Source organism: Narcine bancroftii, chromosome 11 (genome assembly GCF_036971445.1).
Source record: "Narcine bancroftii isolate sNarBan1 chromosome 11, sNarBan1.hap1, whole genome shotgun sequence".
Taxonomy (NCBI): Eukaryota; Metazoa; Chordata; class Chondrichthyes; order Torpediniformes; family Narcinidae; genus Narcine; species Narcine bancroftii.
Genome location: NC_091479.1, coordinates 28,735,815 through 28,762,913, shown reverse-complemented (window position 1 = coordinate 28,762,913; position 27,099 = coordinate 28,735,815). Strand labels below are relative to the sequence as shown.

General features: G+C 43.3%; 1 long non-coding RNA gene across 1 annotated transcript in view; it reads left to right on the top strand.

Moving 5' to 3' along the window:
- The first annotated feature begins 2,734 nt into the window (after positions 1-2,734).
- The window catches only part of LOC138746349 (uncharacterized), a 43,428-nt gene continuing 19,063 nt past the window's right edge, over positions 2,735-27,099 (top strand). The window contains exon 1 of the long non-coding RNA XR_011346888.1: positions 2,735-2,827. This is a non-coding gene — a long non-coding RNA (uncharacterized lncRNA). The remainder of the gene's footprint in view (positions 2,828-27,099) is intronic.

The following is a 27,099-nucleotide window of genomic DNA, read 5'->3' as shown; positions in this document are numbered from 1 at the left end:
ATTTTAGACACATGGTTTGTCAAGATCAGAAGGATTGGAGCATTATTGTTCAAGTGACACAACTTTAAAAAATAACATCTAACTTTATGAAGAATGTGATACAACAACAGGAAAAACGGATGGAATCAGACACATTCTATGAGCATTGGGAAGCAAAGAAAAACGAATTGGTTTTCCATCTCTTCCAAAGCGACCCAATGACCCCGACAGGTCCTCACCGACCTGCGACCGTAGTACCACAATGGTCGCGTCCTGGGAGGGTGCCCACGATGGTCGCAAGTCGGGGTTCTGACCGCGTGTGAGGACCCCTGAAGTCTTAGAGCCTATTTTTAAAATCAAATGATTTGACAAACGAGAACAGAGACACAGGGCACAAAAGACCCAAAATGTACGGATTGACTTTGTGACTCAGGGTCCATTGGCTGGGTCAGCCATCTTAATTTCTGTACGCATGCGCCAGACGTCAGTTGGCCCTTGCGCAAACAGTTCGCTTCGTGGCCCTCAATCGGCACATGCGTATCTGCAAGATATGCGCGAACTCACCACGCATGCGCCAACTAGACTTGCCAATCACGTTCCCGCGCCCCCTCCCGCTGCAAGTAACCCCGCGGCCTCCAGCCTCGCCCAGCCGACGCCATTAGGCCTCGCACCGACGCCTCGGCTTCACCCAAACACCCCGCCGGTACCGGCCGCTCCCGGGTATGGCCCAGCGGGCTGCTGGTAGCCCGTTTTCCCTGGACCATGCGGCTGTGGATCCCGGCGCCGCCGCCAACTTTTCCCGTTGGGCCAGCGGGGACGCGACGGACCCTGAGCAGACGATGCCGCCGCAAACGTCCCGCCTCCCCACAGCACGAGCCAATCAGCCCGCGAATCCGCCCATCAATCCACCCCGACTTCAGCGTCCAATCAAATAGCGGTCTCACCGAATCAGCCCATTGGCTCGCAAAACTGAATCAACCAATCAGCGAGCGATCGAGCGAACACACAGGTGAACCCAATCTGCATCGCAAGACAGAAAACAAAGGCAGTGGAAGGAGCAGGAGACCTTTCGGCCCTTCCACTTTCAACTACCCCAACAACTCAATCAAATCTTTGGGAAACACAGGATCACTTTGTCTTGGCTCCAGGATTCCTCTGATCTTAAGAAATACATTGTACCCCAACTGCAAGGGAGACTATTTATTATCAAACTTTCCTTTATATTTATTACTGCTTCCAATTTAATGGAGGACACAAGTGGTTGTGTCAACCAGCTGGACGGCCTCGGGGAACCTCATGGAGCAGGTAATTATGCTGAGAAGGTAACTCATCCCTTGGGAGGCCGGTAGTGACCCTACAATGTCATTGTAGATGTGGCTGAACCTATGTGGTGCTGGCTCGAATGTCTGGGGTGGTGCCTTCATGTATGTCTGCATTTTGGTCATCTGGCAAAGTGTACAGGCCTTGGCCCACTGACAACCTGTTTCTGAAGGCTCAGCAAGACAAACCTATTGACCACCATTTTGACAGTACTGATGGCCGGGTGCGTCAGGTTGTGCACCTCATCATAAAACTGCCATCTCCATGCTGTCGGCAGGATGAGGTGGGGTTTGCCATTGGAATGTCTCAGAGGAGCGTCTACTTACCAGGGTCGATGTTAACATCCTCCAGCCTGAGCCTGGACACTGCTGTCTTGCTTGCAAGGATCTCAGGGTCGTACTGCTGTCCCCTGCCGAGGGCTAAGTAGTCTATTCACTGGGACAGGGCCTGGTCAGACTTGATTGCGGGGGTGGGGCAGTGCGTCACCCACGATGTGTTGAATGTCTGTAGTGAACTCAGACTCATATGAGAGGAGTCGCTGCTGCTTGGCCAACCACAGGTCCAACACTTTATGGAAGGCAAAAGTTAATGGCTTCTAGTCCATGAAGACACTGAATTGTTTACCTTCCAAAAATACTTTAAGTGCCTGACTGCCAGGTACAGCACCAATTGCTCTCAGTCAAAGGCACTGTATTTGAGTTCAGGTGGCCAGAGGTGTCTGCTAAAGAAGGACAGAGGCTGCCATTCCCCTTCGATGAATTGCTCCAGTGCACCCCCTACTGCTGTGCTGGAAGCATCTACTGTGAGAGTGGTGGGTGTCTCTGGCCTGGCGTGTACCACAAGGGTTGTGTTGGCCAGTGCGTCCTTGGCCTTCTGGAACGCCTCCAAATCCTCATTGTCCCAGGTAATGTCTTTACCTTTCTCCGAATGATCTGGGCCACTACCGGTATGAATCGGTGATAAAAATTAATGGTACCAGTGAATTCTTGCAGCCCCTTCATTATGCGGGGTTTGGGGAAGCACTGAACATCCTCTACCTTTTCAAGCAGGATTTAGTTCCGTGCCTGTTGATTTGACCCCCAAGGAAGTCGAACGTTTCCAACCTGCACTGGCACTTAGCAAGGTTTATATAGTATGTCCAAATACCTCCAGCCAGGTGCACAGTCACATTCAATAGGGTAGAGAATTCCAAGGATATTTAATTTTCATTGAAGACATTTCTTAAAGTCTAAGCAGCCGATCGGTTATTGGGAAATTGTGACACTTGGTGAGCCTTTTAAATGCCCCTAAGATTTCAGCCTTCACCACCACTCCAGTTCTTGGGCTCGTCCCATGTCCCTGACCTGGTACGCATACATTGCATCCCCTCCCCTTGTCACCCTCCTGTTGTTCCACCCCGAGCCAGTGGTGAAAGTGGTTTCTGTCCCAACAGGTGTTGGGGACCTCAACCAGGGAGCAGACCCGGGAGATGAACCTCAACTGCATCTAATTCACATTCCCGCAGATCAACGCACGACCGTGGGCCAAGGTGAGTGACCCATTGGTGAACCGGAGCTCCGGGGGTGGTCTCCATCCTCTGGGTTCATCCCCAATACTGTCCCCTGTCACCTACCAGGCCCATCTCCAAACCCCCATCTCCCACCAGGCCCATCTCACACACCTCTGCCCTGGCTGGAGCAGTTTCCCTCTTCATGTGGGGGTCCAAAATGGATGGAGTGGGAAGGAAGTCCATGTACGTCGTCAGACTATCATGTTATGATCCCAAAGGACCCCAAAACCCAGCAGCAATGGACATTCACCAGGACAAGTATTTGAGCGAGTCAAGGGTTGATTCGGTGAGGCCGCTATTGGAGGAGACGCTGGGGTCGGGTTGGATTGATGGGTGGGTTCGCGGGCTGATTGGCTCTTGCTGTGAGGAGGCGGGACGTTGGCGGCGACGTCGTCTGCTCGGGGTCCGTCGCGTCGCCGCGGGCGCGAATGGGAGGAAGTTGGCGGAGGCGCCGGAACCTTCCTCAGCCGCGCGGTCCAGGGAAAACGGGCGACGAGCAGCCAGCTGGGCCCCACCCGGGAGTGGCCGGTACCGGCGGGATGTTTGGGTGGAGCCGAGGCGTCGGTGCGAGGCCTGATGGCGCCGACAGGGCGAGGCCGGAGGCCGTGGGGTAACTGGCAGCGGGAAGGGGCGGGGGAGGGGCAAGAAGAAGTTTTGGAAGTCTGGTTGGCGCATGCGCGGTGGATTCGCGACTTGGAGTTGGGTTTGCGCATGTGCGGCTGATACGCACGTGCCGACTGACGGGCCACTCAGCAAAGCCACAAGTCGCGCATGCGCACTGAAATTAAGATGGCTTCCCCCAGCCGATGGACCCTGAGAAACTGAATCACAAAGTCAATCCGCACATTTTGGGTTTTACGTGTCCTGTGTCTCTGTTCACCTTTGAAAATCATTTGATTTTAAAAATAGGCTCTAAGACTTCAGGGTTCCTCGCACGGGGGCAAAACTCCGACTTGCGTCCATTGTGGTATCTGACTGAACTTTTGAGTTCCATTGCGGTCGCAAGTCGGGAAGGACTTGGGGTCATTGGGTCGCTTAGGAAGGGATGGAAAACCAATCCATTTTTTTTTGCTTCCAAATGTTCATAGAATGTGTCTGATTCCATCCGTTGTTCCTGTTGTAGTATCACATTCTTCATAAAGTTAGATGATATTATTTTAAAAGTTGTGTCTTTTGAACAATAATGCTCCAATCCTTCTGATCCTGGCATACCATGTGTTTAAAATGTAATGTTTCTCAGTTACCTGTCCGAATAGCTTAAAAATATAGGTACTTTGGTGTTAAAAATACAGGGTAAAGATTTCACCAATCCTTTTGAATTTATGATCTCTGGGATTTCTGGACATGTTTTCTATTTAGGTTAGTGTATCATGCAGACCTGTTTGGTTGCAGCAAGTTGCATCCGCTGTGGCAGCGCTACCAAATAAAGAGACATCCACCCAAGGTGAGAGTAAACCAAAGACTGGCTTTACTGTTTTAAATTCCCCATGTGTGCTCGCTGGCCCACCCACTTCTGGTGACGTACTCCCTGACTTCCAGCTTTACATCATTGTGTCATGGCGTCACTCTCCAGCTGTCTGCCTCTACGTGGAAGTGTAGGGCTCCTCAGCCCATACATGGTGCTAGGTGCGGGCTCCTTCTTGGCAGTGAAGGGGAGTCCGTGCCATCTTGGACTATCCGAGTGTTGCAGAGATTTGGCCTCTTTTTGCTCACCTGGTCTCTTGGCATGCTACAATCTCAGTGTTTATAAGCGGGAAATTCTTTCAATGTTTCATTCAACTTTATTACAAAATTCTTCCTAGATTATCTGTGTACCATTGAAGGTTATGGGTTTTCTTGAACAGGGATCATGATTTTACTCATAATTTGGTGAGCCAATGGATGGGACATTTTTTGCTCATGCCCCATGAGAATCGAAATAAAAATGTAGTGACAAAATTAGGAAGGTTTGTTGACCCTTCTTTTTAAGCAGGATGTCATGATGATGTTCATCTTGCATATGATGTGTCAGTTCTTAATGGCAGCTGCCATATTGGCATTGTAAGGAGAGATGGGAAATGGGTCAGGTCCTTGGTGGTCCCAGTAATGCAACGTAGAAAGATGTCATGGGGCTGAATGTGGTTTAGGGAGGGAGAGGGTAGAGTATTAATTTTTAAGAAACGTATGTTGCCAGCCACCTATCAATATTTTTTGTCAAATAGAAACTCCTGCTGGTAGAACCCATTTCCTACTTTGAACATTCCCAATGTCATTATCCAAGCAGATATTGTTCAATCTCACTTCTCCTTCTTCCAAGTTATCTGGATGCAGGCAATTCTTCTGCTGTGCACAGAATTGAACGTTTCTAAATTTCACCAGGTTTTGGTGCTCAAAAGGTAAATGTTTCCCGCTCAGAAGGTTCTTGTAGGGTTTTTAAAGATTTGTTGTTCCAGGATTTCCACAACTGAGGTACCTTCATTAGTCATCTCAATATCTGGATGATGAAACTTGCCCCATCAGGATTTTCCAGATGGTAACTTATTTTTGCAAGCTACTACATAGTTCTATTCCTCTTATTCCAAACAACAGGAGTTCTTTCTTCTGCTCAAGCTGTTGTTAGATAAACAAAACCCACGTGTGACTTTCCTCTAAGCACCCTGCAGAAAAGTACTTGTAGCCATCCTGGCTCCATTTCCAAACAATGGTCATTCATTTTATGACATCAGTTCGACTAACACCAACTTGTGAATGTGAATAACTTTCTCCAGAGATCTTCAATATTTCTTCAGTCTTTCAAATAAAATGTTTTATAATGTATGTTTGTGTATGTATGTAACCTACTCTAAATCTTACCAAAATCCCAAATATTACCAAATTCTCCAAATATATTTATCCATTACAATATCGCGTAAGGTGCATTTAAGAGACTCTAAGACAGGTTTACATGGGTGAAAGAAAAACAGGGTTGTAGCGGACGCAATGCCACCGTCAGTTCACAGACTTACCTGACACGTCACAGGCTAACAGTGCTGGGCACCAAACTACAGTGAGTGGATCAGATGAAGCCCCTGCCTAAAGGCACGGGGAACAAATGGCTGGTAGCTTTAACCTGCTGGTCCTCTGGACCAGGTGTTCACTAATGTTCTCTTTGAGAGGCAGGGAATAAAAGGTCTGTATGTCTGCAATAAACCACTCTTGAGTTGACTACCTTTGTATGTGTTTTCCTTTATTTAGTAGCATCTACCGCAGTAGCTGCTACAGGGTTTTTTTTTGTTAATAATATCAAGATCAACAAAACATCGTGGGCCAAAGGGCTTGTACTGGGCTGTAATATTCTGTTATTTCTGTTATTGCTTGATTTGAATATCTGTTGTAAACACTGTGAGACTTCAATAATGTAGCAAATTTGGACAGCAACATTGCAGTCAGAAATTTGTATCTCCTGGTTGACTTGAATTTTTTACCTTTTTACACAATGCTTTATAGTTCTGGTCAGTAAGAAAATAAATATTGTGCATGTTGAATATGTCATTATGTCTGAAAGTAACACTGGAAAAGAGTCATTAACACCAAGGTAAATAGCACCCTGTAGTGGGTGGTGCAGTTTCCTGATGGGCACAAGTTATCCCTCAGTGGCTACAGTGATGTGAAACTGTGGGTAAATTATTTTGATTTATACATGGCAAAATTAGCTGTTGTTTGTTCCAATTTCAGGTAGATGAGGCTGCAAAGAGGGTAAGGATAGAAAATAGTTGGGGAACAAAACTGGGGCTTGCATTTGATGGTGTGAAAGTCAAAATGGAAACTCAGAATAAGGCTAATCTGATTAAGCAATCCACTGGCTCTTATACTTCCACCAGAAGTGAATTGAATTTTGAGGCATTTACGGTGGGTAATTTCAAAGTCTGTTGATTGTAAGAATAAATTAAGAGACCTTTTGCCCCTGGCTGTGCTGAAAGATTGTTTTGTTTATTAACTAAATCTTTCTGAGAGGGAGAATAGACTGAAGCTACTTTACTACTCGTTGTTGATGAATCTTGCAGTAGGATCTTTCAACTAATTACAGACTCCTAATTCCTCCCCCTCCTCGGTCATTTTCTCCTGCAATCTACATCATTTACCACCATCGAGGGATTCTCATGCAGGGTAAAGTTTCAAAATCACCTCCTCCAACCATGTCTGTTCTCTCTGTGGCAGGAAACCCAATGCAGAGTAAATGACAGATTGGCTGAGCACCTCCAATTTGATCACAATGGCCATCTTGGCTCATGGTCACAAGCTGTTTTAAGTTCCATTCCATTCCCACACTGACCTTTGTCTTCTGCCTCCTCCATTGTCAGGGTTAGATCAAATCCAGAGGAACCATCTCTTATTGCATTTGTGACTCGATAGTATGCATATGGAATTTTCCAAAATCATGTAACCTGTCCACCACCTCCCCCCTCCACAGGTTTCACTCTCTCTCCTGCTGATTCGCCCACTTCCCCTCGTATTCTCCATTCCAAACCGATAACTTTTAAATGTGGGCAGAGAAATGGCAGATGGAGTTTAATCTGGACAAGTGCCTTGCTCTTCGAGAGGACTTGTCATACTGTTGCAAAGAGGGATCTTGGGGTACAAGCGTGAGCTCCTTGAAAGTGGCAACACAAGTGTAGGGTGTTAAAGAAAGTATTCTTCATTGAGCAGGGCATTAAGTATTAAATGTGATTACGCCACATTTTGAATGTTTTCTGCAATTCTAGTTGCTGCAGCTCAGACGGCAAAGTCCTCCTCAGCGACAAGATCTCCATCCTCAACCGATGGTCAGAACACTTCCAATCTCTTTTCAGTGCCAACCGCTCAGTCCAAGATTCCGCCCTGCTCCAGCTCCCTCAACAGCCCCTAAGGCTAGAGCTGGAAGAGGTCCTCACCCTGGATAAGACATATAAGGCAATCGAACAACTGAAAAGTGGCAAAGCAGCAGGTATGGATGGAATCCCCCCAGAGGTCTGGAAGGCTGGCGGCAAAACTCTGCATGCCAAACTGCATGAGTTTTTCAAGCTTTGTTGGGACCAAGGAAAACTGCCTCAGGATCTTCGTGATGCCACCATCATCACCCTGTACAAAAACAAAGGCGAGAAATCAGACTGCTCAAACTACAGGGGAATCACGTTGCTCTCCATTGCAGGCAAAATCTTCGCTAGGATTCTACTAAATAGAATAATACCTAGTGTCGCCGAGAATATTCTCCCAGAATCACAGTGCGGCTTTCGCACAAACAGAGGAACTACTGACATGGTCTTTGCCCTCAGACAGCTCCAAGAAAAGTGCAGAGAACAAAACAAAGGACTCTACATCACCTTTGTTGACCTCACCAAAGCCTTCGACACCGTGAGCAGGAAAGGGCTTTGGCAAATACTAGAGCGCAACGGATGTCCCCCAAAGTTCCTCAACATGATTATCCAACTGCACGAAAACCAACAAGGTCGGGTCAGATACAGCAATGAGCTCTCTGAACCCTTCTCCATTAACAATGGCGTGAAGCAAGGCTGTGTTCTCGCACCAACCCTCTTTTCAATCTTCTTCAGCATGATGCTGAATCAAGCAATGAAAGACCTCAACAATGAAGACGCTGTTTACATCCGGTACCGCACGGATGGCAGTCTCTTCAATCTGAGGCGCCTGCAAGCTCACACCAAGTCACAAGAGAAACTTGTCCGTGAACTACTCTTTGCAGACGATGCCGCTTTAGTTGCCCATTCAGAGCCAGCTCTTCAGCGCTTGACGTCCTGCTTTGCGGAAACTGCCAAAATGTTTGGCCTGGAAGTCAGCCTAAAGAAAACTGAGGTCCTCCATCAGCCAGCTCCCCACCATGACTACCAGCCCCCCCACATCCCCATCGGGCACACAAAACTCAAAACGGTCAACCAGTTTACCTATCTCGGCTGCACCATTTCATCAGATGCAAGGATCGACAATGAGATAGACAACAGACTCGCCAAGGCAAATAGCGCCTTTGGAAGACTACACAAAAGAGTCTGGAAAAACAACCAACTGAAAAACCTCACAAAGATAAGCGTATACAGAGCCGTTGTCATACCCACACTCCTGTTCGGCTCCGAATCATGGGTCCTCTACCGGCATCACCTACGGCTCCTAGAACGCTTCCACCAGCGTTGTCTCCGCACAATCCTCAACATCCATTGGAGCGCTTTCATCCCTAACGTCGAAGTACTCATGATGGCAGAGGTCGACAGCATCGAGTCCACGCTGCTGAAGATCCAGCTGCGCTGGATGGGTCGCGTCTCCAGAATGGAGGACCATCGCCTTCCCAAGATCGTGTTATATGGCGAGCTCTCCACTGGCCACTGTGACAGAGATGCACCAAAGAAAAGGTACAAGGACTGCCTAAAGAAATCTCTTGGTGCCTGCCACATTGACCACCGCCAGTGGGCTGATATCGCCTCAAACCGTGCATCTTGGCGCCTCACAGTTTGGCGGGCAGCAACCTCCTTTGAAGAAGACTGCAGAGCCCACCTCACTGACAAAAGGCAAAGGAGGAAAAACCCAACACCCAACCCCAACCAACCAATTTTCCCCTTCAGCCGCTGCAACCGTGTCTGGTTGTCCTGCATCGGATTTGTCAGCCACAAACGAGCCTGCAGCTGACCTGGACTTTTACCCCCTCCATAAATCTTCGTCCGCGAAGCCAAGCCAAAGAAAGAAGAAGTTGCTGCATGACAAAAGGAATTCATCTGGGGTTTGCTTGGGATAGAGCATTGGGTCTGAGGAGAAGTTGGACAAATTTGGATACTTTTCTTTGGAGCATTGGAGGCTGAGAGATGACCTGGTTGAAATTTATCCAATTATTGTAGTCCTGAAGAAGATAGATTTCTTTTTTCCCGGCCCCCGAGGGAGATGTAAAAATACTACGATCCCTATATTGAACATGAGAGGGGAAAAGGAGACAAGTAAGGCAGGGTTTTGCACAATGCGGTGGGGGTCTGGCCCACATGGCCAGGATAGTGGTGAAATCACCACGATTTAAGAGGCATGTAGTTGGGCACATGAACAAGAGGGAATGGATGATGTGTATGGACCATGTGCTGACACATGGGATTAATTTCAATGAGCATCATGGTCACCACAGACATTGTTCACCAAATGGCCTATTCCTGGGCTGCTCTGTTGGGTGATGATTCATCTCTTTTCAAGGATTGTTGCCGATGGGCAATATACTTTTCACAGAGGTCTATCTCCAATTCATGTATTTAGAACGTTTCCATGAGTTAATTCCCTGGAGAAACACCAGTTTGTCATTCAAGCCACAGCAAAAATGCAAAGTTTGAAGGCCATCATTACTGAATCCATTTTAATCAGCCTTCACCTTGTACAATGTTCAGTTGAGACAACAAAATCAAAATGCAACTTTTAACCTTTAGGAAAGATGAGTAATCCTCTGTACCACAGAATTATTGCTGAAAAAATATTTGGAAAATTTTGTGAATTCAGCTTCCAAAGAGGTGATGAAAAGGAACCACAACATGATTTAAAAAATTTAAACCCAGAATATTTATTAGAAGATGTTTATCACAATAAACATGTTCATGTTCAGTAATGATCGATTCTGGAATGGCATGTGGCAGTGATAAAAGGAATGCAGGATAGATATATTCCAAGGAAAAAGAAATTAATGATTTGGATTGTGGTTTAAATGGTTTTGTGGCCAAATTTGTGGAGGTCACCAAGATAGGGGACAGAGTAGGAAGTGTAGAAACCGTAAAGTTGCAGAAGAATATAAACAGATTAGGAAACTGGGCAAAATGATGGCAGATAAGATTTAACACCAAGAAATTTACTGTTGTACATTTTGGCAGTGAAAATAAACAGGAAGCATACTGTTTGGATGGGATGAAAATTCAGACCTTGGATGTGCAAAGGGACCTGGGTGTCCTTGTGCAAGGAAACCTAAAAGTTAATGACCAGGTGAAATTGGTCATGAAGAAAGCGAATGCTATGTTGGCATTCATTTCAAGAGAAATAGTGTACAAGAGTAAAGAGGTGTTGATGAGGCTCTATGGGGCACTGGTGAGACCTCATTTCGAGTAGTGTGTGTAGTTTTGGGCCCCCTATCTGAGAAAGGATGTGATGTTGTTGGAGAGGGTGCAGAGGAGAATGACTAGGATGATTCCCAAAATGCAAAGGATAACGTACAAGGAGTGTTCGACAGCTCTTGGGTTGTATTCATTGGAGTAGAGGAAGTTAAAGAAGAAATCTCATGGAGGGATTTTGTGCATTGAAAGGTTTAGATAGGGTGGATGCGGGTAAGATGGTTCCCTTGGTGGGTGAATCGAGGACAAGAAAATTAGAGGTTATCCTTTAAAACAGAGATTAGGAAGAACTTGTTTCGCCAGAAATTCGTGGATCTGTGGAACCGCTGCTACATACAGTAGTGGAAGCCAGATCACTGAGTATTAAAACAAGAAATAGTTTTGTGTCAGTTTACGGAGCAGATTCGATGGGCCTGGTGGCCTGGTTCTGTTCCTTTGTCTGTGATCTTGTTCTCATTTGGGAGAGATTATTGAAGGCAACGGAGAAAAATGGAACAATTCAGGCAGTTGTTAGAATAGGTTATTAGTTTGGCATCTCTGTGTAAAACTCCAAAACTATCTGTGACTCTGGAGCGGTGCCTGTCCCTCCAACACCTGAGGAACATAGATTTGCTAATATGTCATGTGTTCATTCAGCTACAAATGATTCTCTTATTCAAATATGCCCAGAGGTCACTCGCATTTCATTTCAGCTTCACATCGTTTTGGGTGGGTTTTCTGTTGTAAATGTGGCCAGTTCCACTTTGGGAGAGAATTTCTTGTCACATTTTTCAGTGATGTATTTGACAAAATGCCGTTGTGTGGACTGCAGCTCTTGAATGCAAGTGAGCTACATTTATTGTCCTTCCAATGCCATCTGCTGCCTGACAAGCCTTCAACCTGGCTCCTGCCCTTTCCAAGCCTTCCTCAAGTCTTTTCCTCGCCTCGTGTCCCCATCATAATGGTGTGCAGACATGCAATAAGCCACCATATAAAGGCAGGGTCTATGAGACGCAGGCTTATAATACCCCGGATTATCTTAAAATCTCAAAATTGGAATGGCAAGAATTGTGCCTAGCCCACAGATCTGACAGCTGCTGGGCTTCACGATTGTATGTGGTTCTGAACAAACTAGAGATTGGCAGCCTTGCAGAGATGATCGTCCCCTGAACAATTCCACCATGCCTGACTGATACAATATTCCAAATTTACAAGACTTCTCAGCAAACCTCCATGGCAAATCTGCATTTGCCAAAATAGATCTAGAACGTGCTTACTATTAGATTCCATTTGAGTCTTTGGATGTCACAAAGACAAAGATGCTCCCGTTCGGCATGTTTGTGTTTCTGAGAAAACCATTCGGTCTATGGAATGCAGCTCAGAAATTCCAGTGGTTCATGGACCACGAACTCACTGTCCATGGGTTTGTTTGGTGCTTGTGTTGATTGAGGAGATTCTGGTTGTAAGTGTGGATGAAGTGGAGCACAAGAGCCACCTTATCTCATTGTTTCTAAGGCTTGAGGAATGTGGTACCGTGATCAATCCCTGGAAAATGTTTCTGGTGTTTCTGATCTTGTATGTTTGGGAGCTAGAGTTATGCAACATGGTATTTTGCCTGATGAATGGAAAGTGCGTGAAATTTGAGAATTTCCTCCCTCTGTTACGTTTGGCCAGTTGTGATGGTTTTGAGGTATGAGGAATTTTTATTGCTGTTTCCTGCTGAATGCCACTACACCTCTTGCTGAACGACTCAAAGGATCTGATCTCTGCTTCAAAAAGACATTATCTTTGGGAGACCATCCTATTTATGCTTTCCATGATGTGAACACTGTTCTGACAAATGTCACTAAGGTTGTACATCAAATGCCCAAGATCTTGCTCTCTTACCACAGATGCATCTGTCAGTGCTGTGGGAGCAGTGTTCGAACAACGAGTCTGTGGGAAATTGGAACCTCCGGTGTTTTTTTTCAGCCAAGCGGTCACCGGCTCAGGCAAAGTATAGTACATTTGGGCAAGAACTCTTAGCTATCTATCGCGCAGTGAAACATTTCAGTTTTTTTTTAAATTTATAGTTTTGTATACAGTACAATATAATACCAGAATCGTATCCAAATGATACATTGATCAAAATAGAATAACAAATAAATGGTTGTACTGTCCATAAAAGTGAGAAGAGAAGAAAAGTATAATGAAAAAAAAAACAGATCTAGGTTCAAAGCTCCTGTGATAACTATTCCCTCCCAAAAGGAAAGGCAGGATATTTATAAAATATTAGAATTAAACCAACATGATAAGGTTCAACCATTAAGATTAATGAAAAGTGGTGGTGGGGTGGAGAAGTAAATACATTAGATATCCAAACCCATATCTATATATGGTTTCCATATTTTGAATAATGTATCATACCCAGTTAATATTATACGTCACCTTTGCTAAGGGAATACAATTTTGCATTTCCTCCCCACAATCAATTTTAAGATGGGATTCAGATTTCCATGGAATTGCTATACATCTCCTGGCCACTGTCAATGCAACTTATAAAAATAATTAATTTTTCTTTGAGAAATTGAATTAGGCTTCCAAATCATATACATTTCCCAAAAGTAAATGCTCAGGTGTTGATGGTAAACATTATTATAATTTGTTCCAAAAACTTGCCCACATCTTTCCAAAATGATGTCACCTTGAGACATGACCAGAAAGAATGTATAAACGTACCAATTTCTGTGCCACATCTAAGACATAAATTTGAAAAAATTGCAATAAATTAATTGATATGGCATTAAATATAATTGAGGAATAAATTTGTAATTAACTAATCTATTAAAAACATTAATTACTGTCTCAACAAATGTCAGACAAGCAAAAAGGGTCAATTTCAGTTCCCAAATGCAATTCCCATCTTTCTTTTGATTTATTCAAGTCTGGGTTTGGAGTTTCCTCTTGAAATATTAGATACAATTTTGAAACAAATTTATTTGTAATTCTCTCATGAATCCAAATTTCCAATTCAGTATTTCAGCTTTTTATTGGAAGGTCATTCTTACACAATTTGTACAGACCACCAGCCTCTTCTGCATACTGAAAGTAGAAGCACACATCTCTATTTGCGCAGAGAGATTTGGCACTTGGAGTTCATCCTACAATTTTCATCGGACACACAGCATATCTGAGGAAAAGCGAATGCTGTGGCTGGTGCCCTATCCAGGCGCGACATTACATCCAACAATTGCCATCGATTTTAGTGCCATGGCTCATGCACGGCACACTGATGCTGATTTCATCAGGTGAAACCAGATCAACTCTGGTCTCCATCTTCAAGATGTGACCCTGGATGAATCGGGTGAAAAGTTGGCCTGTGATTTTTTTTCCCCCAACAGGAAGGACTCTGCCGTTTGTGTGGCAGGTATGAGGCAGGAGATTTTCTCTTCACAATCTATCTCTTCCTGGTCGAAGAGCATCAATCAAACTGGTTAAGGAAGATTTTATCTGGTTTCATGTTGAACAGAATGTTGGATTATGGGCAAGGACTCGCTTGCTGGTTCAACGCCCTAAAGTCTCCAGGCACATGAAATTCAACCTGGGGGATTTTGTTGTTTTGGATTCCCATTTCCAGCACGTGCACCTTGTGCTTGGAAGGTCCACTTCCGCCATCTCGACAATGTACTTATCTGCTCACGGGTTAGGACTGGACGACCAGGTGGAAGGATGAAATTCCTAACATCGGCATCTCTGCAGAGACAATTGCTTGGGCTTTTGTGGATCATTGGATTCCATCTTTAGATGTTCTGGGCACTATTACAACAGATCAAAGGTTTCAGTTCGAGTCAGCATTGGTCCGAACTCTCATTGATCCTCTGGGCACGACCTGAATTATTGCTAAGCATTTCAGGGCCAACAGCTTCTTTGAGCATTTTCATTGACAATTGAAAGCAGTTGCCGATGCATCTACATGAAGCAAACGTTTGGCCATGGTTCTCCTTCGACTGCCTACTGCTGTTAAGGCAGATCATGGATGTTTAGTGGTAGAGCTTGTCAATGGCTGTATGCTGACCTTGCCAGGTGAGTTTGTGAATCTGTGTCCAGGCATAGTGCTCCATGAACAGGTTAGTTATCTTGATTGTCTTCAAGAAAATGATTTGGCAGAGAATGATTCCAACTGAAACGGTATCTTCTTATGAACCAAAGTAGCAACACCTCGAGCTTTCGAATTAAATGGAGATGAAAAACATGTCCGACCCAATCTCTTTTCAATTTCATATGTTCTTTCTCAGACAAATGAGTTTCTTGCAAAAAAGCAAGATCAACCGTCATTTTCTTTATATATGCCAATATTCACTTTCTTTCAATCGGATTATTGTCCTTTAACATTAAAGATCACAAAATTGAAATGAGCCAAAACTTAATTTCCTCCTGAGATTGACACTTAACACAGCAATTACAATTATCTATCTATAAAAAAACCCAAACCCTTCTTTTCAAAGAAGAAAATCCTGTAAAAAAACCTACGAGTATAAGAGTCGGATCCCCCTCTGTGGACCAGGTGCAGCTAATACCACAAGTGGCAGATGACTTTAGAAGTAGTCGAGTCAACCACCACCCCACCACCGAACATTAAAACCCATCAGTCATCCCAGTGATAACACCCACATTGAGCTTGAGCTTCATCTTCAACATCACTCACCAATTCTGATTCCAACTTCTTTTCCCCATACCCATCCCAATTTTATCCTCTGATATTTTCCCCATTGATTCCTTCAAATCTGGGAAGGAATTCACAAAAGTTAATGCACCATAAGGACTCTCAAAACATTGAGACAGATCTGGCCTATAAAGTAAAGTAAACTTATACCCTTTCTTCCACAGAACTGCTTTGGCCAGATTAATCTCTTTCCGTCACTTAATAATCTCCTGACTTAAATCAGCATAAAATAAAACCCTATTGCCTTGAACCATCATAGGGCTTTGATCAAGGCGAGCTTTCTGAACCGCAAGCCGCAAAATCATTTCTCTATCCTGATATCGCAAACATCTTAAAAGAACCGCTCTTGGCATTTGACCCGGAAAAGATTTTCTCCTTAATGCCCTCTAAGCCCGATCTAAAAAAACTCAACTCCCAACATCTCTGGAATCCATTTCCAAAAATAATTTTACAGGATCTGAATCTTCAATATCTTCCAGCAGACCAACTATCTTAATATTATTATGACAACTTTGATTTTCCAACAAATCAATGTTTTGTAACAAATCTCTCTTCTGGACATCCCAGCCTGTAAATAAATCCTCAATATGATCCATTCTCTCTGCATAATGGTCCACACGGTCCTTACAGTCATTAAAAACTTCTTCTATCCTCTTAAATTGATCTTGTCCAGTGTCCACTGCTGTTAAACTCTTATTAATATCAACTTCAATAGATGTAATTTCTTCACACATACCAGCCATTTTTTTCCTTCATACCAGCAAATTGATCATTAAAAGTTTCAAAACCTTAGTTCACAGAAGACATCATATTTTCATTTTGATGGATCAGTTCTGTAGAGGGGCCTTGAAGTCTGGGGAAGGTATCTGGTGAAACAACAGCTTTCATTGGAGAAGGAGATGTTCTTCAAGCCTTAGGCCTCCCTTCATTGAGTCCAACTGCAGCAAGTAGTAATTCTTGCTCTTCTTCTTCTTGAACCTCTAAGTTGTCCTCCTCCACCTCTTCTCTTCCACATCATACCTGGCAGCCGGACTGTAGATCGGATCCAGAATTTCCTGCAAGTGAGAACATCTCCAGATGCTCCGCTGCAAACAGGCAGTCCCCTTCCCGGTATCTAGAGCTCGCATTCGGGCATTCACCCCCCACTCTCCTTAGTCAAGCCCGGCTCATGTCGAATTCCTTACTTGCGCTCCTCCTGGCCTGGCCAAAAGTCTTGGCACCATCTTTCATCTCCGGATGGCAGAGGTTGCAGACATTTCTTCCAGCTGCTCCCGACTTGCATGTTGAGGATTCAGATCCATGTCTAACTTGTCCTGAGGTTCCTTCTGGAAGGTCGTCCTTGCTTCTTCTGCACTTTTCACAGGTTGACAACCTAGGTTTTTTCGAAGTTACTTGTAATGAAATGGTATTGTATGTACTGACCAGTACAGGCACGGGCTGGCACCACCCCCCCCCCCCCCCCCACCGATTACAAGCTCTCCTGGATCCTCCCTGGACTCCTCCCCTGTGATCCAGGCCTTCACTTCCCTCACTTGGACGCGGGCCTGCAGTCTTGTGTGTAATAAAGCCTATCGTTCCCCTCAGTCTTTGTCTCTGTGATAATTGGGGCAACTGATCGTGCCCAACACTGTTTTTTTTCTTTCTTCATTTCCAGAATTCTACAGTAGAAAATTATTGTTCAAAACATTGATAAAGTCAAACAAGACATAACAGTTCGAGTATTGAACAGTTCAGTCAGGGAGAGGTGTCTTCGAACTTCTTTTTCCTACGCCATCTTGCCACGAGACCCCCGCCCCCCCCCACCTCAGCTGACTCCTTGAACACCATCCAATCCATGGACTCTAGGCAGACCTACAGCTGTCTTCCCTCCCGTGACCACCTTCTGGTTGTCCTGCTCTCGTAAGGGTTGTGAGCAATTTTAGGCCCCATTTCTAAGAGAGGATGTGATGGTCCAGAGGTGGTTTACAAGAATGACCCTGGGGATGAGAGAAATAATGTTTGAGGAGCATTTGAAGGCTCTGGGCCCGTACTCGCCCGAGTTTATAAGGATGAGGCAGGACCTCATTGAAATCTGATGAATAGTGAAAGGGCTGGATAGAGAGGATTTTGCCAGTAGTGGGAGAGTTTAGGATCAGTGGGCACAACCTCAGAATAAAAGGATGTCTGCTTAAAATGGAGATGGAGAAATCTTTTCATCTAGAGCAGTGATTTTCAAACTCCTCCTCCACACCCCCACCCCCCTGGATCATATTCCACTTAATCCCTTTGCCAGAAGTGCTCTGTTAGTAAGGAATTACTTAATGAGCTATGTGATTGGGAAAAAAAGTTTGAAAACCACTGTTTTAATCGTATGACATTGACTTGTTCTGTGCGTGGTTTCATAACTCGAGAGGAAATGGGCCAATGACAATTTATCTCAAGCAAAATCTTTCCTTCACCATTGGCTCCACTGCAGTCTTTCTCAGCCTTTTTTCCCATTCATATAACACTTTAAGCAATCTCTTACTCAGTTTTCGACTCTCCAAGGAATAAAGCCCCAACCTGTTCAACCTTTCCCTGCAGCTCAACTCCTGAAGACCTGGCAGCGTCCAAGTAAATCTTCTCTGCACTCTATCAATCTTACTAATACCCTTCCTGTAGCTAGGTGACCAGAACTGCACACAATACTCCAAATTTGGCCTCACCAACATCTTATACAACCTCACCATAAGTTCCCAACTCCTATTTTTAACATTTTAATTAATGAAGGCCAAGATGACAAAAGCTGTCTTTAGAACCCTGTCTTCCTGTGACACCACTTTCATGGAATTATGTAACTGTGTTTTATCTCTTGCTACCAATTTCTATAACTTCGCTGTTCAATTTCATATCGTTGGCTTTTGGATTATTTTATTGTGTCCCTTGATCTAGAGAGTTCTGGCAGAGCAAAGGAATTTTGTTTTCTTTTGTCAGGTCAAATTTTGTCACATTGATCCAAAAACAAGTATTTTCTCCATTCCTTCATTTCAGATTCTCTTCAGCTGTCGTATTGAACCTCACAGTGACGGCATCATGTTTGTCTTGTTTATCCTTTATCCCTCCATCCAGACAGATGTGTTGATCAACGAGTCGACTTCACTCATCCAGCAGCCAATTCTGCTGCTTGGGCTTTTCATCCCACTTATTCAGTTTGTTATCTCTCCTCTTCTTTTTCTCAAAAAGAGAATCAGGTTTGTTTGATCATCTTCTTGAATCCCAGTGAAAGGTTATCAACCTGAAGGTTTTAAAGCCGATTATTTTTCCAGTAGATGGCTTGCCGAGTATTTCCAGCATTGAATTTTTATTTTACTGCCTTGGTGTATTACTGAGTGCTTTAAATAGTAGAAGAAATGTGGGTTGGGTTAAGTGGAGATGATTATGGAGTGGATTTAGAAAAATAGACATAAAAGGGAAGGGAGCATGGAAATAGTTAATTCATCTTTTCAAATTGTTTTTTGAGCTATGATTGTTTTCTGATGTACGCGCAGTGTTCAGAATTAAAAATTTATTGTGATGAACATGTCACAAAATTTGTCATTTTGTTGCAACAATATAGGTGCAAATATTGCTATAAATTACATTTTTAAAAAAGAAATCTATTTGTGCAAAATGAAGAGTAAGTGAGGGAGTGACTGTGGTTCCTTGTCCATTCAGAAATCTGATGGAAGAGGGGGAGAAGCTGTGTTTGTACCATTGGGTGTTCGTCTTCAGGCTCCTGGACCTGTTTCCCTGGTGATAGCAGGGTGAAGAAAGCCTGGCCTGGGTGGTGAGGGTCCTTGAGGATAGAGGTTGTTTTCTTCAGACTCCGCCTCTTGGAAAAGTCCTTAATACGTGGGCCAAGGATGAAAGAGGAAAAGTTTAGTTGAAACATGAGGGGGAACTTCTCCACACAAGGTGGTGGGAGAATGGAACAAGCTGCCAGCTGCATGAGGAAATATGAGCTCAATGTTAGCATTGAAGAATTTGGACAAGTTCAGGGATACGAGGGGAATGGAGGTCTCTGGACTGGATTCTCGTCACTGAGACAAGGCAGAATAAGAGTTGTTCAGTGGGCGCACGAAAACATAAGACAGACAGCTGTGTTCTCAACCATTTAATGGACTGCACTTGGTGCAGTGTGCCAAGGAATGGCACGTCGATCTGTGGAGACTCCTGCCGGAGAGTGTGGGATGCTCACGGGGCTTAATTTAAACCTGCCGGTAGCAAACACTTCATTATGTCCCACCTTGTCTCGTGGAGCCCGGCACATATAACCATATGACAATTTACAGCACGGAAACAGGCCATATCAGCCTTTCGAGTCCATGCCATTTCACATGAACCACTCCACTCCCTAACCATTCCCCAGCCCCATCCCACACTCTGCCCATATCCTCCAACCCCCTCATATCCATGTACACATCCAACAATCTCTTCAATGACAGAAAGGACCCTGCCACAACTATCTCTTCTGGAAGATCATTCCATTCTGCCACCACTCTCTGAGTGAAGAAACATCCTCTAACATTTCTCCTGAAGTTTTACCCCCTTACCCTTAAGTCATGCCCTCTTGTTCCAGCCTCCCCTGCCCTCAGTGGCAAGAGTCTACTCATGTCTTGCCTATCTATTCCCTTCATAATTTTAAATACCTCTATCATAACCCCCTTCAATTGTCCACATTCCAATGAATAAAGTCGCTGTCTCCTTCATCTTCCTCTGTACCCTAGGCAACATTTTTGTAAATCTTCTCTGCACATGGCTTCACCAATGCCTTAAACAGCTATACTCTAGTCTATGCTATGATTTATGAAGGCCAGCATGTCACATGCCTTCTTAACTACCGTGTCTACATGGGAAACCACCTTCAAGGAAATCTGTACCATAACTCAGGATCCCTCTGTTCCTCTGCCTTCCTCGATGCCCATCCCTGAACTGCATATGTCATATTAAGATTATTTTTTCTGGAATGCAGCACCTCATACTTGTCAACATTAAATTCCATCTGCCATCTTTCAGTCCACTTTTCCAAACAAACCAAATCCTGTAATCCAAGAAAACCTTCCTCACATTCCACCAGTCCCCCTATTTTTGTATCGTCTGCCTATTTGATTACCCAGTTAACCACCCCCTCATTCAAATCATGAAAATAAATGATAAACATCAGGGGACCTAGCACCAATCCCTGAGTCACACCGCTCGTCACAGGCTTCTATCCTCACAGACAGTTGTCCACCATGACTCTCTGCTGTCTGTTTTACAGCCACCTCTGAACCATCTCACTATCTATTAATCCCTAGTCACTGAACCTTCCTAACTAACTTTACATGCGGAACCTTATCAAAAGCCTTACTAAAATTCAAATAGATATCGTCAGCCGCCCTACCTTCAGCCACTTGCCTTGTCACCTCTTCAAAACATTCAACAAGATTCATTAAAATGATTTTCTCTTCATAAACCCATTCTGGATGCCCCTGATCATTCCCTGCCTATCCAGATATTTGTACATACTATCTCTGAGAATACCCTCCATAACTTTTACCACCACCAAAGTAAAACTTACTGGCCGATAATTATTTGGCCTGCACCTTCTGCTTTTTTTAAACAGTGGAACAACATTTGCAACCCTCCAATCCCGCGACACCACACCCTTCTCCAGTGATGTTTGAAACATCACTGTCAGAGCCCCGGCTATTTGCTCCCTGACCTCCCTTAATGTCCTGGGGAAAATCCCATCAGGACCAGGAGACATCCAACGCTATTGACCCGAGAAGCTCCAAATTCCTCTCTTTACTAATCCCTATCCTTTCCATAACTAAGCCATTCACCTCATTTATCTCACATAGTCCAGTGTCCCTTTTGCTCGTGAATACAGAAAAGAAAAAAAATTGTTCAATATCTCCCCCATCTCATACAGCTTCTCACTTACACATAGTCCACCGTTCCCATTTTCCAGTGGACGTACTCTATCCTTAACCCTCTTTGTACTGTTCTCGTATCTGTAAAAACCCGAAGGACTCACTTTCACCTTATTAGCTATGGATACTTCATACCTTCTTTTTCCCTTTCTAATTTCCCTCTTGAGGTTCTTTCTTCAATATAAGTAAGGATCATAAATCTCATCAATCTTTTGTTTCTTATATTGAGCATGGGACTCCCTCTTATCCCGAATCATTCATAATTTTTCTAGAAATCCACAGCTCCCTTGAACTTCTTACATTTCAGCCGATATGGAACAAAATGATCCTGTACTCTCAAAATCTCACCTTTAAATACCCTCCAATTTTCCTCTTCATCATTTCCGGCTAAAAGATCAGCCCACACAACTCTGCAAATCTCTTCTCATTTCTTCAAATCTGGCCTTCCCCCACTCGAAGACCTTCGACTTCAGACATGACCTATCCCTTTCCATAATTAAGCTAAATCTAATTAACCCATGATCACTGGATCTGAAGTTCTTCCCAATGCTCACCTCCGCCACCTGCCCCATTTCATTCCCTAACCACAGATCAAACACTGCCCCCCATCTCGTGGGCATCTCCACATACTGCTGCAAAAAGCAGTCCTGAACACGTTGTCTAAACTCTAAGCCATGCTGACCTCTCACTGACTGTGTTTCCCAATCGATGTTAGGACTTCACTTGCCTCCTTTCCAGACCAATCAACCAAGGATGAAACTTAGTTTTGTCTTGTGTCATAATGGCAGAGGACATGAAATTCTGGTACATAGTAGGTGCATTGGATGCTGCTAAAGCATGTCGTAGAAGAGAATTTGTTGCTAATCCCCTGGCAGAAAACCAGTACACGAGGCGTCGCGCAATTTGTCTGCACATGTACCTCATGCCAGACTGCCAAAATTCAACGGCACACTAAGGCACTTCTTCAACCTTTCCCGGTGGTACACACGCGGTTGGAACATGTGCATGTGGATCTGCTCGGACCATTGCCAAAATCTCAAAACATGAGATACATTCTAACAGTCGTAGAACGTTTCACACGCTGGCCAGAGGCCATCTCGTTTCCATCTAGTGACACTGAGACAAGGGCCATAGCATTCATCATTAATTGGATGGCTAGATTTGGTTTCCCGACCCACATTGCATCAGACCACGCACCACAATTCACCCACAGTCCAACGGCCTTGTGGAACGTTTCCATTGGCAACTGAAGGCCCTACTCACCGGACACAATATAATCGATGAATTGCCATGGGTTCTATTGGGAGTGTGCACGGCTCCAAAGGAAGATGTCTGCATTGTCCGCAGAGATGGTTTATGGTACGGTCCTTACAGTTTCATGGGACATTCATTTCACACCAACTCTGACCTGAACGTCCTTCAGCAGCTTCGACATGGTGTTGTGATCAGCAAATCTTTTCCTACCCACTTGCATGGTTCCCCTAAACAGAATGTGCCCCCAAAACTCCTGGACACTGATTATATTTTTGTGCACAGACAGGTCCCAGGAGCGCCATTACAATGACCGTATGAGAGCCCTTTCCGCGTGATGAAGAAGGATGGGGTTGTGTATACTTTGGACATTGGGGGGCATTCACAGCTGTTTAGTGTGGACAGATGCAAGCCTGCCCATGTGGATCCCACTTCACCCTTTCAGTTCCCCCAGCACAGATGATGAGGGGGTCCACCTAAGGTCGATGCAGCTGGGGCTTTAGTTTCTGGTGACAGTTCTGGTGGGGGGGGGGGGGTCGGGTAGCAGCTGTGTAGCGGGCTGAGTGGGGATGGTTCTTTGGTGGGCGCGTGAAAGCATAAGACAGACAGCTGTCTATTTAATGGACCACACGCACGTGGTGCTGCGTGTCAAGGAACGACACGTTGATCTGTGGATTCTCCTGACAGAAGGTGCGAGACACTCACAGGGCTTAATTTAAACCTGTGGTTCCGTGGATCAGTAGCAAACTCATAATGATGTCCCATCTCTCCCATGGAGCCCGGGACACACGGTAAATAAAAGAAGCCTGCAAAGACTGAATAAAGCAGTCTTGTGTTGACTACATATATAAATATTTAGGGTAACTATCCCATTTACAGGATACTTTTCATCCATCTCACAGCCTGTGGGAAGAAGCTATTCCCCAGCCTGGCAGTCCTGATTTTGATGATGGATGTGGTGAAAGATGCTGTGCACTGGATGGAAATGGTCTTTTTACAATTCCTTGAGCCCTATTTGAACAACACTCCCAGTAAATGTCATCTGCAGAAGAAAGTGAGACCCCAGTGATCCTCACAATTCTGCATCATTCCTGTCTGATGCTTTACAGCTACTGGAGCGTCCAATGACTTAGCCAGACAGGAGACTCAACTGCGCTCCTGTAAAATCTCAGGAAGCATAAATCCAAATGAGTAAATCCATATTTTTTTAACTTTTCTGGTGTTTAATACAACTGAAGTAGAAAATTATAGTTCACCAAATGTAGTCACACTATCTTCACACATAGTAGTCCATTCTTCTTGGGATAATTCTAAGGATAAATCTTTCTCCCATTTAATATTTTATTTATCTAAATCCAGTTTGCCCATTTTCTCTTGCAACAAAGAATACATTTCTGAAATAAATCCCTTTTTTCCCCATTTACAATTACTTTTTTAAATTTAGTTAACTTAGGTATCTTCAATTCCCACCCAAAATACTTCAGTACTGGAGCACGTACTTGAAAATATGCAAGCAAAGAATTTAACAGTACCACAATTTTTTTCCCCAAGCCTATCAAAAGAAAGAGTTGTCCCATTTCAAAACAATCTGCTAACACTTGAATACCTTTCATTTGGCAAATCTTTAAATACTAAAATTATTCATCGAGAAGAATATGAACTTGACATGGAATTTGAAATGAAACCTTATCTCCAGTTTCTGTTGCCAGATTTCTTTTATACCAAACATCACATAAATGTCATAATAGTGGGAAATTATAATAATGCAAAAGATGAGGAGTCCATCTAAATATACATTGATGTATAGTAGAATGAGAAATCTGTGCTAATTTCACTTTATCCAGGCGAGGAGGTTGATTAATTTTGAACATCATATTCATAAATTTTAACTGATAATTAATTAATAATTTAACAAATAATTCTGAAAATGAGGCCATTGTAGTCCCTAATGCATATTTCCATGTCAATTTTTGCAATAATACTCTAGCCAAAGTACCTTTCTATAAAAATATTCTGATGGCTGCATAACTCTTTAAAAAATATCTTTGGAAGCGAACATGGAATTGATTGAAAAAGATATTGAATACAAGGAAAAATGTTCACTTCAACACAATTCACACGTGCCATTCATGTCAAAGGAAGATTTTTCCATTTAATTAAATCAGCTTTAATTTTATCAATAGAGAAACATAGTTCAGCTTACACAAATGTTGATAATCCGCATCAACCATTACCTCTAAATATTAAATTTTCTTCGTCCATCTAAGCTGTGTAATCTGTTTACAAGCAGGATAATCTTCCTCTGTAATTGGTAATATGTTCCTCTTATCCCGATTAACCTGATAACCAGACATTTCTCCATATTGAACCAAACAGGTTTGCAGATGTCATAACAATTACTGAGGATTTGTTAAATATATTACTACGTCATCTGCAAACAAATGAATCTTATATTCTCTTCATTTATTTTAATCCCAATAATTTTATCATTTTGCCTTTTTGCTTGGGCTAGCAGTTCTATCACCAATGGTGACAAAGGACCACCTTGCTTAGTCATTGATTGATTCAAACAATATCTTTATCCATTAATCAAAGTCACAGTTGAACAATATTTTCAGAAGAAAATCTATTCTTAATAAAACCTGCTGGATCAACATGTATTAAACGTGATAAATACTTTGCAAGTCTATTAGCTACTATCTTATAATCTACATTTAATAAAGATATTGTTCGATATGAGGCAACTTTCAATGGGGCTCTTCCTTTTTTGCAATAACTAATTCTAGCTCTAGAAAAGAATTCTGGAAATGCTTTTGCTCTTCTGTAGATTGTTTAAGAACATCCATCAAAACAGGAGACAAGACTTCATAAAATTCTTTATAAAACCCTCCTGTAAACCCATCTTCTCCAGGTGATATTCAATATCGCTTCTTCAATTTCAAAATCATTGAAAAGAACTTCCAATTCTGTCCTATCTTTATCGTCCAAAACCGATAACTCCAAACTACCTAAAAAAGACTCAACACGTTCCTCATCCTGACTTACATCAAAAGAATATAAATTCTGGGAAAATGAGTGAAATTCATCATTCATTTCCTGAGGTTTATTATCTCATCGCATTTATTGTCCTTGATGCCTGTTCAGTCTTTAATTGCTGAGCGAAAACCTTATGCGCTCTTTCTCCTTACTCATAGTAACGCTATTTGGATCATTGTATTAATTTTTCATATTTATATGTTTGCATTATATTATAACAGTTTGAACTGAATCAAAAAACTATTTTTATCCACAGTCAAATTTCATTGGAATTGCTTTTCCAACATTGTTATATCCTTCTCCAAATGTTGGCTCTCCGCCAAATACTGTGTCTTAATTCTTGCAGTATAATTGATTATCACACCTCTTCAATAAGCGTTTGAAGCATCCCACAAAACAAATTTACTTTGGACTGAATATGTATTAATTGGCAAATAAGTCTGAATATGGTCTTTGATATAACTTACAAACTTTGGTTGCTTCAATAACATCCCATTAAACCTTCACCGATAAGGGTCTCTACATTATGCAAACCAGAACATGTGCAGGTGCACAATCCTTTATCCAGAACCCTTTGTGGGGGGGGTGGGTCACTGTGTTCTGTATTTCAGATTTTTCTGGATTTTGGAAAGCCAGATTTAAGCCCACCCAAATTATGCTGCTGTATCCACCCCCACTCCCTTTCAGTCACACTGCCATTTTCCCCCCACCCCTCGCCCGCCTGACTCGCGCTCCCATCTCTCTCCCCACTTGCTCATGTTTGGTAAAAGGATTGTGTACTTCTACTTAACAATGAGGAATGATCAGACAATTCCTACTCTTATACTCTGCATGTATAAATCTACCCTGTAATTGTGCTGACATTAAGCAAAAGTCGATTCTCAAAAAAGGATCATGTCTAGGTGAATAAAAATAAAAGACTTTTTCTGTCAGAATTAACTCCCTCCACATTTCCACCAAATTCAAATCTTTCATTGAGTCTTACATCCATTTAGCTATTTTGGTTCTTTGTACAGTTTTTGGAAATGTATCCAACACACAATTAAAATCCCCACCAACCAAAATATTTTCATTAGCTTGACCCAGATTCCAAAAAGTTTCAGAAATCGCGTCTTCATTATTTTCAATGGGTGGATAAACATTCATCAGTCCATGCTTCAGCAAAAATTTTACAATTCACCAACAGCTCTCTACCCAATGTGGCAGAGAATGATTCCAACTGAAACGGTATCTTCTTCTGAACCAAAGTTGCAACTCACCTCTAGCTTTCGAATTAAATGAAGATGCAAAAACATGTCCTAC